Source organism: Oncorhynchus kisutch, linkage group LG2 (genome assembly GCF_002021735.2).
Source record: "Oncorhynchus kisutch isolate 150728-3 linkage group LG2, Okis_V2, whole genome shotgun sequence".
Taxonomy (NCBI): Eukaryota; Metazoa; Chordata; class Actinopteri; order Salmoniformes; family Salmonidae; genus Oncorhynchus; species Oncorhynchus kisutch.
The window spans coordinates 30938406-30947023 of NC_034175.2; positions in this window are offsets into that span (position 1 = coordinate 30938406).

The following is an 8618-nucleotide window of genomic DNA, read 5'->3' on the forward strand; positions in this document are numbered from 1 at the left end:
TAAATCTTTCTCAGATTATCACCAATCCCACAAGGTATGACACCAAACACCCAGAAAAGGCTACTCTCCTTGATGTTATCCTCACAAATAATCCTGATGGGTATCAGTCTGGTGTTTTCTGTAATGACCTTAGTGATCACTATTTTACAGCCTGTGTTTGTAATGGCTGCTCAGTGAAACGACCTGTCCTGATTTGTCATAGACACCTGCTAAAAATCTTTAATGAGCAAGCCTTCCTTCGTGACCTGGCCTCTGTAAAATGGTATAGAATTAGCTTGATCCCTTCTGTCAAAGACACTTGGACCTTCTTTTTTATATTTTCAGTGGTATTGTTAACAAACATGCCCCATAAAGATAATGAGAATTTAAAAACGGGTACAGCCCCTGGATCGACCGTGATCTATAAGTGCACTATCCGGAAGGCCAAAGTTAGTTACTTTAAGAAGCAGTTCTCTCTTTGTGGGTCTAACCCTAAGAAGTTCTGGAAAACGGTTAAAGACCTGGAGAATAAACCCTCCTCCTCACAGCTGCCCATGGTTGTTACTGACAAGGACCACATGGCTAAGCTCTTTAAACACCACTTCATTAAGTCAGGATTCCTATTTGACACAGCCATGCCTCCTTGACTGTCCAACATTTCCTCATCTCCTACCCCTTCTCATGTGACTAGCCCTGATGCTCTTCCCTCTTTTTTCCCTGCCCCACTACAAAGTTTCTCCCTGCAGGTGGTCACTGAGTCCGAGGTGCTAAAGGAGCTCCTTAAACTTTACCCCTCCAAAAAACATCTGGGTCAGATGGTTTAGACCCTTTCTTCTTTTAAGGTGGCGCTACAAAGTATTAACTTAAGGGGGCTGAATAATTTTGCACACCCTATCGTCACCAAGCCTATCTCTGACCTTTTTAACCTGCAGAATGGGGAACTTACTAAATGACTGAAAGTTTGACTGTGTGATATTAGATTGCTTCTTGTGTAAATATTTTCTGTCTGGATTGTAATGATTTGTACCCCAAACATACTCTTTAGGGAGGTTCCCATTGCTTGGAAGGCAACCACTGTGCATCCTTTATTTAAAGTGGGAGATCAAGCTGATCCTAACTGTTATAGGCCCATTTCTATTTTGCCCTGTTTATCAAAAGTGTTGGAAAAACTTGTCAAATATCAACTGATTGGCTTTCTTGATGTCTATAGTATTTTCTCTGGTATGCAATCTGGTTTCACACTCAGGTAATGGATGTGTCACGGCAACCTTAAAGGTCCTAAATGCCCCTGACTAAGCAATGTTGTGCTGATATTTTTATTGACTTGACCAAAGCTTTTGATACTGTAGACTATTCCATTCTTGTGAGCCGGCTATAAGGAGTAATGGTGACTCTGAGGGTCTTTGGCCTGTTTTGCTACCTACCTCTCTCAAAGAGTGCAGTGTATAAATTCAGAACATCTGCTGTCTCCGCCACTGCCTGTCACCATGCCTCAATCCTAGGCCCCACGTTCTTCTCAATTTACATCAACAATATAGCTCAAGCAGTAGGAAGCTCTCTCATCCATTTACAGTGCCTTGCGAAAGTATTCGGCCCCCTTGAACTTTGCGACCTTTTGCCACATTTCAGGCTTCAAACATAAAGATATAAAACTGTATTTTTTTGTGAAGAATCAACAACAAGTGGGACACAATCATGAAGTGGAACGACATTTATTGAATATTTCAAACTTTTTTAACAAATCAAAAACTGAAACATTGGGCATGCAAAATTATTCTGCCCCTTTACTTTCAGTGCAGCAAACTCTCTCCAGAAGTTCAGTGAGGATCTCTGAATGATCCAATGTTGACCTAAAATAACTAATGATGATAAATACAATCCACCTGTGTGTAATCAAGTCTCCGTATAAATGCACCTGCACTGTGATAGTCTCAGAGGTCCGTTAAAAGCGCAGAGAGCATCATGAAGAACAAGGAACACACCAGGCAGGTCCGAGATACTGTTGTGAAGACGTTTAAAGCCGGATTTGGATACAAAAAAGATTTCCCAAGCTTTAAACATCCCAAGGAGCACTGTGCAAGAGATAATATTGAAATGGAAGGAGTATCAGACCACTGCAAATCTACCAAGACCTGGCCGTCCCTCTAAACTTTCAGCTCATACAAGGAGAAGACTGATCAGAGATGCAGCCAAGAGGCCCATGATCACTCTGGATGAACTGCAGAGATCTACAGCTGAGGTGGGAGACTCTGTCCATAGGACAACAATCAGTCATATATTGCACAAATCTGGCCTTTATGGAAGAGTGGCAAGAAGAAAGCCATTTCTTAAAGATATCCATAAAAAGTGTAGTTTAAGCCACAAGCCACCTGGGAGACACACCAAACATGTGGAAGAAGGTGCTCTGGTCAGATGAAACCAAAATTGAACTTTTTGGCAACAATGCAAAACGTTATGTTTGGCGTAAAAGCAACACAGCTCATCACCCTGAACACGCCATCCCCACTGTCAAACATGGTGGTGGCAGCATCATGGTTTGGGCCTGCTTTTCTTCAGCAGGGACAGGGAAGATGGTTAAAATTGATGGGAAGATGGATGGAGCCAAATACAGGACCATTCTGGAAGAAAACCTGATGGAGTCTGCAAAAGAGACTGGGACGGAGATTTGTCTTCCAACAAGACAATGATCCAAAACATAAAGCAAAATCTACAATGGAATGGTTCAAAAATAAACATATCCAGGTGTTAGAATGGCCAAGTCAAAGTCCAGATCTGAATCCAATCGAGAATCTGTGGAAAGAACTGAAAACTGCTGTTCACAAATGCTCTCTATCCAACCTCACTGAGCTCGAGCTGTTTTGCAAGGAGGAATGGGAAAAAATGTCAGTCTCTCGATGTGCAAAACTGATAGAGACATACCCCAAGCGACTTACAGCTGTAATCGCAGCAAAAGGTGGCGCTACAAAGTATTAACTTAAGGGGGCTGAATAATTTTGCACACCCAATTTTTCAGTTTTTGATATGTTAAAAAAGTTTGAAATATCCAATAAATGTCGTTCCACTTCATGATTGTGTCCCACTTGTTGTTGATTCTTCACAAACAAATACAGTTTTATATCTTTATGTTTGAAGCCTGAAATGTGGCAAAAGGTCGCAAAGTTCAAGGGGGCCGAATACTTTCGCAAGGCACTGTATCTACTATGCAAATATCTTGATGTAAGCTGATTTCCCACTCTTAAAAGGCCAAAATAATAGCAGTGACACCCCTTGAGGGTGTAAGCTCTGTGGATTTGGAAACTACAGGTGCTCCTGAGTAGAATGGACAACCATTTAACTGCAACACTATATAAAGAAAATGGCAATATGTACAGGGCCTTCGGAAAGTATTCAGACCATTTGAGTTTTTCCACATTTTGTTACGTTAGACTTATTCTAAAATGTATTTAAAAAATCAGCAATCTTTACACAATTCCCCCTAATGTCAAAGCGAAAACAGGTGTAGAAACTTTTGCAAATAAATTAAATATAAAACTGAAATACACTACCGTTCAAAAGTTTGGGGTCACTTAGAAATGTCCTTGTTTTTGAAAGAAAAGCAAAAAAAATTGTCCATTTAAAATAACATCAAATTGATCAGATATAAATGACCATTGTAGCTGGAAACGGCAGATTTTTTATTTCAATGGAATGTCTACATAGGCGTACAGAGGCCCATTATCAGCAACCATCACGCCTGTGTTCCAATGGCATGTTGTTAGTTAATTCAAGTTGATCATTTTAAAGGGCTAATTGAGCATTAGAAAACCCTTTGCAATTATGTTAGCACGGCTGAAAACTATTGTTCTTATTAAAGAAGCAATACAACTGGCATTGTTTAGACTAGTTGAGTATCTGGAGCATCAGCATTTGTGGGTTTGATTACAGGCTCAAAATGGCCAGAAACAAATAATTTTCTTCTGAAACTTGTCAGTCTATTCTTGTTGTGAGAAATGAAGGCTATTCCATGGGCGGAATCGCCAAGAAACTGAAGATCTGGTACAATGCTGTGTACTACTCCCTTCACAGAACAGCGCAAACGGGCACTAACCAGAATAGAAAGAGGAGTGGGAGGCCCCGGTGCACAACTGAGCAAGAGGACAAGTACATTAGAGTGTCTAGTTTGAGAAACAGACGCCTCACAAGTCCTCAACTGGCAGCTTCATTAAATAGTACCGTTCAAAACACCAGTCTCAACGTCAACAGTGAAGAGGTGACTCCGGGATGCTGGTCTTCTAGCCAGAGATCCTGTGTCTGTGTTCTTTTACCCATCTTAATCTTTTCTTTTTATTTACCAGTCTTGAGATATTCAGACTTTAAAAGACAGAGATAAAGACTTTCAGACCATGAGAAACAAGATTCTCTGGTCTGATGAAACCAAGATTGAAGTCTTTGGACTGAATGCCAAGAGTCACGTCTGGAGGAAACCTGGCACCAACTCCACGGTGAAGCATTGTAGTGGCAGCATCATGCTGTGGGGATGTTTTTCAGCGGCAGGGACTGAGAGACTAATCAGGATCAAGGCAAAGTATAGATCCTTAATGAAAATCTGCTCCAGAGCGCTCAGGAACTCAGACTTAGGTGAAGTTTCACCTTCCAACTGGACAACGACCCTAAGCACACAGCCACGACAATGCAGGAGTGGCTTCGGGACAAGTCTCAATGTCCTGAAGTGGCCCAGCCAGATCCCGGACTTGAACCCGATCGAACATCTCTAGAGACCTGAAAATAGCTGTGCAACAACGCTCCCCATCCAACCTGACAGAACTTGAGGATCTGCAGAGAAGAATGGGAGAAACTCCTCAAATGTGTGTGCCAAGCTTGTAGTGTCATACTTGAGGCTATAATCACTGCCATAGGCGCTTTAAAAAAGTACTGAGTAAATGGTCTGAATACTTATGTAAATATGATTTCAGTTTATTTTTTATTTTTATGAATTTGCAAAACAATGTAAAAAAACGTTTTTGCTTTGTCATTATGGGGTATTCTGTGTAGATTGAGGGGGGGGGACTATTTGATAAATTTTAGAATAAGACTGTAACCTAACAAAATTTGGAAAAAGTAAAGGAGTCTGAATACTTCCCTAAGGCACTATGTCCAATATGGAAAAACAATTGGATTTAAGAAGAGCAGCAAAACTCCTCTGTGTGTAAACTCTGTGGATTTAGAAATTAGAAATGCTCCTGAGTAAAATTGACCCTTTACAGCGACATACCGGACAGATGATTGTGTGAGGTGCAATATGTATTTCCAGTATGAGAAAACCATTGGATTTAAGCTGATTGGCTACTCAATAAGGGATGGATCGAAATGTACAGAATGGGTACCTGGAGGAAAATGGGGGAGGGTAATACTTTTTCAATTCCAGTCAAGGGTAGGGTTTAGCTTTTTTTTTTTTTTATCATCTAGTCCAGGAGAGGGTCATGTACAGAGCATTCAGAAAGTATTCAGACCCTTTGACTTTTTCCACATTTTGTTACGTTACAGCCTTATTCTAAAATGGATTAAATCATGTTTTCCCCTCATTAAGTGATATGACATGCTATTCTATAAAATCCTTTCTCTGTAATTAATATTACCTGATTGAGCTAATCATGTAAATGTAAGTAACTAGAAAGTCGGGGCACCACAAAATAATATTTATAGATCTTCCGAATAAACTCTTAAAGACCTAGTAATATTTAACATCAATTTAACATCAATAGCAGTCAATATTAATCGTCACTTTATTTCAGTCTCATCTGAAAGTTGTAAATCCTTGGTTATCTTCACGAACCCTGAGGAACAAAGGGAGAAGCGATGTCTCTATCGTAAATACAGGTAGGTTGGTGGTAGATGGAAGGCCGTGTTTCCCAACAGAGTCCTTTGAAGAATGTCTCTGGTGGTAAATTGGATACGTTGTAGTAACGTTGTTGTGTGGTAGACAGAATACTCTGTCTGTTCTTTCCTAGCCCACGTGTGCAGCTGCTGTTGCTAACTCAACTGCTAGGAGGTATCACTTCTGTAGTGAATAAGAGTATAAAGTTCATACCATTCGCAACCAAAGCTCATGCTGAGGTTGGCTTCCTTCTGTAGTTATTATCTGAACCATTCTGACATCGGACCGTCGTCCTCACATCCTCAGAACAGGAGGTTACATTTTCGTCAAGGCTTTATATAGTGGCGCGAGAAGGGTGTGTTTGAAAAGTTTTATAACCCAGGTCTCTTCACAGGGGTGGGCCACTGATTGAGCAGGGCCCTAACCTTATGAAAACCCAAATTTCTCATTTGGAAGCTAAAATTACATTTAATCTTTTCACCAATAATTTTATATTCAAACATTTAAATTGAACAATTCCATGTGAATCCGATAACTACAATGTGCAGACTTTCCACTGTAGAGTTTGTCATCCTATCATTGATGAGAATGTCTCAGATGACAACCGAACTGACATCATATTCATTAAGTACCACCGCATATGTTCAATTGGTCGGATTACCAGAATATAGTACATTTCCACCCACCTTCTGATGTTCCCAGAATCTCTATGTTAACCAAAGCATTTTCAAAATGTCACATCAGTAGGGTAGAGAGAGGAAAAAGGGGGGAAGAGGTATTTATGACTGTCATAAACCTATCCCCAGGCCAACGTCATGACACCCCATAATGACAAACCATTTTTAAAAAACAATTTTAGCTAATTTATTTAAAAAAATAAACTCACATTTAAGTACTCAGACCCTTTACTCACTACTTTATTGAAGCACCGTTGGCCGCGAATAACATCCTCAAGTCTTCTTGGGTATGACACGAAATGCTTGACACAGTTGTATTTGGGGAGTTTTTCCTATTTGTTTCTGCAGATCCTCTCAAGCTCCATCAGGTTGGATGGGGAGCGTCGCTACACAGCTATTTTCAGTTATATCCAGAGATGTTTGATCGGTTTCAAGTCCAGGCTCTGGCTGGGCGACTCAAGGACATTCAAAGACTTGTCCCAAAGCCACACCGGCGTTGTCTTGGCTGTGTGTCCTGTTGGAAAGTGAACCTTCGCCTTCATTATGAGGTCCTAAGCGCTCTGGAGCAGGTGTTCATCAAGGATCTCTCTGTACTTTGGTCTGTTCATCTTTCCCTCAATCCTGACTAGTCTTCCTGTCGCTGCCACCACCATGCTTCACCGTAGGGAAGTTCAATCTTGGTTTCATCAGACCAGAGAATCTTGTTTCTCATGGTCTGAGTCTTTAGGTGCCTTTTAGAAAACTCCAAGGGGGCTGTAGTGCATTTTACTGAGGAGTGGCTTCCATCTGGCCACTCTACCATAAAGGCCTGATTGGCGGAGTGCTGCAGAGATGGTTTTCCTTCTGGAAGGTTCTCCCATCTCCACAGAGGCACTCTAGAGCTCTGTCAGAGTGACCATCGGGTTCTTGGTCATCTCCCTGACTAAGGCCCTTCTTCCCCGATTGATCAATTTGGCCTGGCGGCCAGCACCAGGAAGTGTCTTGTTGGTTCCAAACTTCTTCCATTTAAAAATTATGAAGGTCGCAGTGTTCTTGGGGACCTTCAATGGCTGCAGAAATATTTTGGTACCCTTCCCCAGATCTGTGCCTCGACACAATCCTATCTCGGAGCTCTAAGGACAATTCCTTCGACCTCATGGCTTGGTTTTGCTCTGACATGCACTGTCAACTGTGGGACATTATATTGACAGGATGCACCTTTTCATATCATATCCAACCAATATAATTTTACCACAGGTGGACTCCAATCAAGTTGTAGAAACATCAAGGATGATCATTGGAAACAGGATGCACCTGAGCTCAAATTCGAGTCTCAGAGCAAAGGGTCTGAATACTTTCAGACCCTTTTAGCAAAAAATTCTAAAAACCTTTTTTCAATTTGTCATTATGGGGTATTGTTTAGATAGAGGAAGAAAATGAATTTAATTCATTTAAAAATAAGCCTGAAAGTATCAAAGTGGAAAAAGTCAAGGGGTCTGAATACTTTCCGAATGCACAGTCATTTGGAAATTATGAAATTTCAATACTTCAGTGTTTAAGAATTAGTTGCTTATTAGGCTATATATCGATGTGTGCCTGATGCCGCCCTTCATCTCTGATTCTCTGCTGGGCATACAATATCAAGTGCGTCCATAGCCACGGGAAGATGTTTCGGGGGGGGGGGTGCTGCACATTTCTTCGCCCATGCTATATCTGTCCACTAATACAGGACAGGTAAAGGCCCAGTGCGCTACTTTTGTGAGAAAAAAGTGTATATATACACACAGTACAAGTCAAAAGTTTGGACACACCTACTCTTTCAAGGGTTTTTCTTTATTTGTACTATTTTCAACATTGTAGAATAATGGTGAAGAAAAACTATTAAATAACACATGGCATCAAGCAGTAACCAAAAAAGTTTTAAACAAATTAAAATATATTTTATATTTGAGATTCTTCAAAGTAGCCATCTTTTGCCTTGATGACAGGTTTGCACTCTTGGCATTCTCTCAACCAGCTTCATGATGAATGCTTTTCCAACGGTCTTAAAGGAGTTGCCACATATGCTGAGCTCTTGTTGGCGGCTTTTCCTTCACTCTGCAGTCCAACTCATCCCAAACCATCCCAAT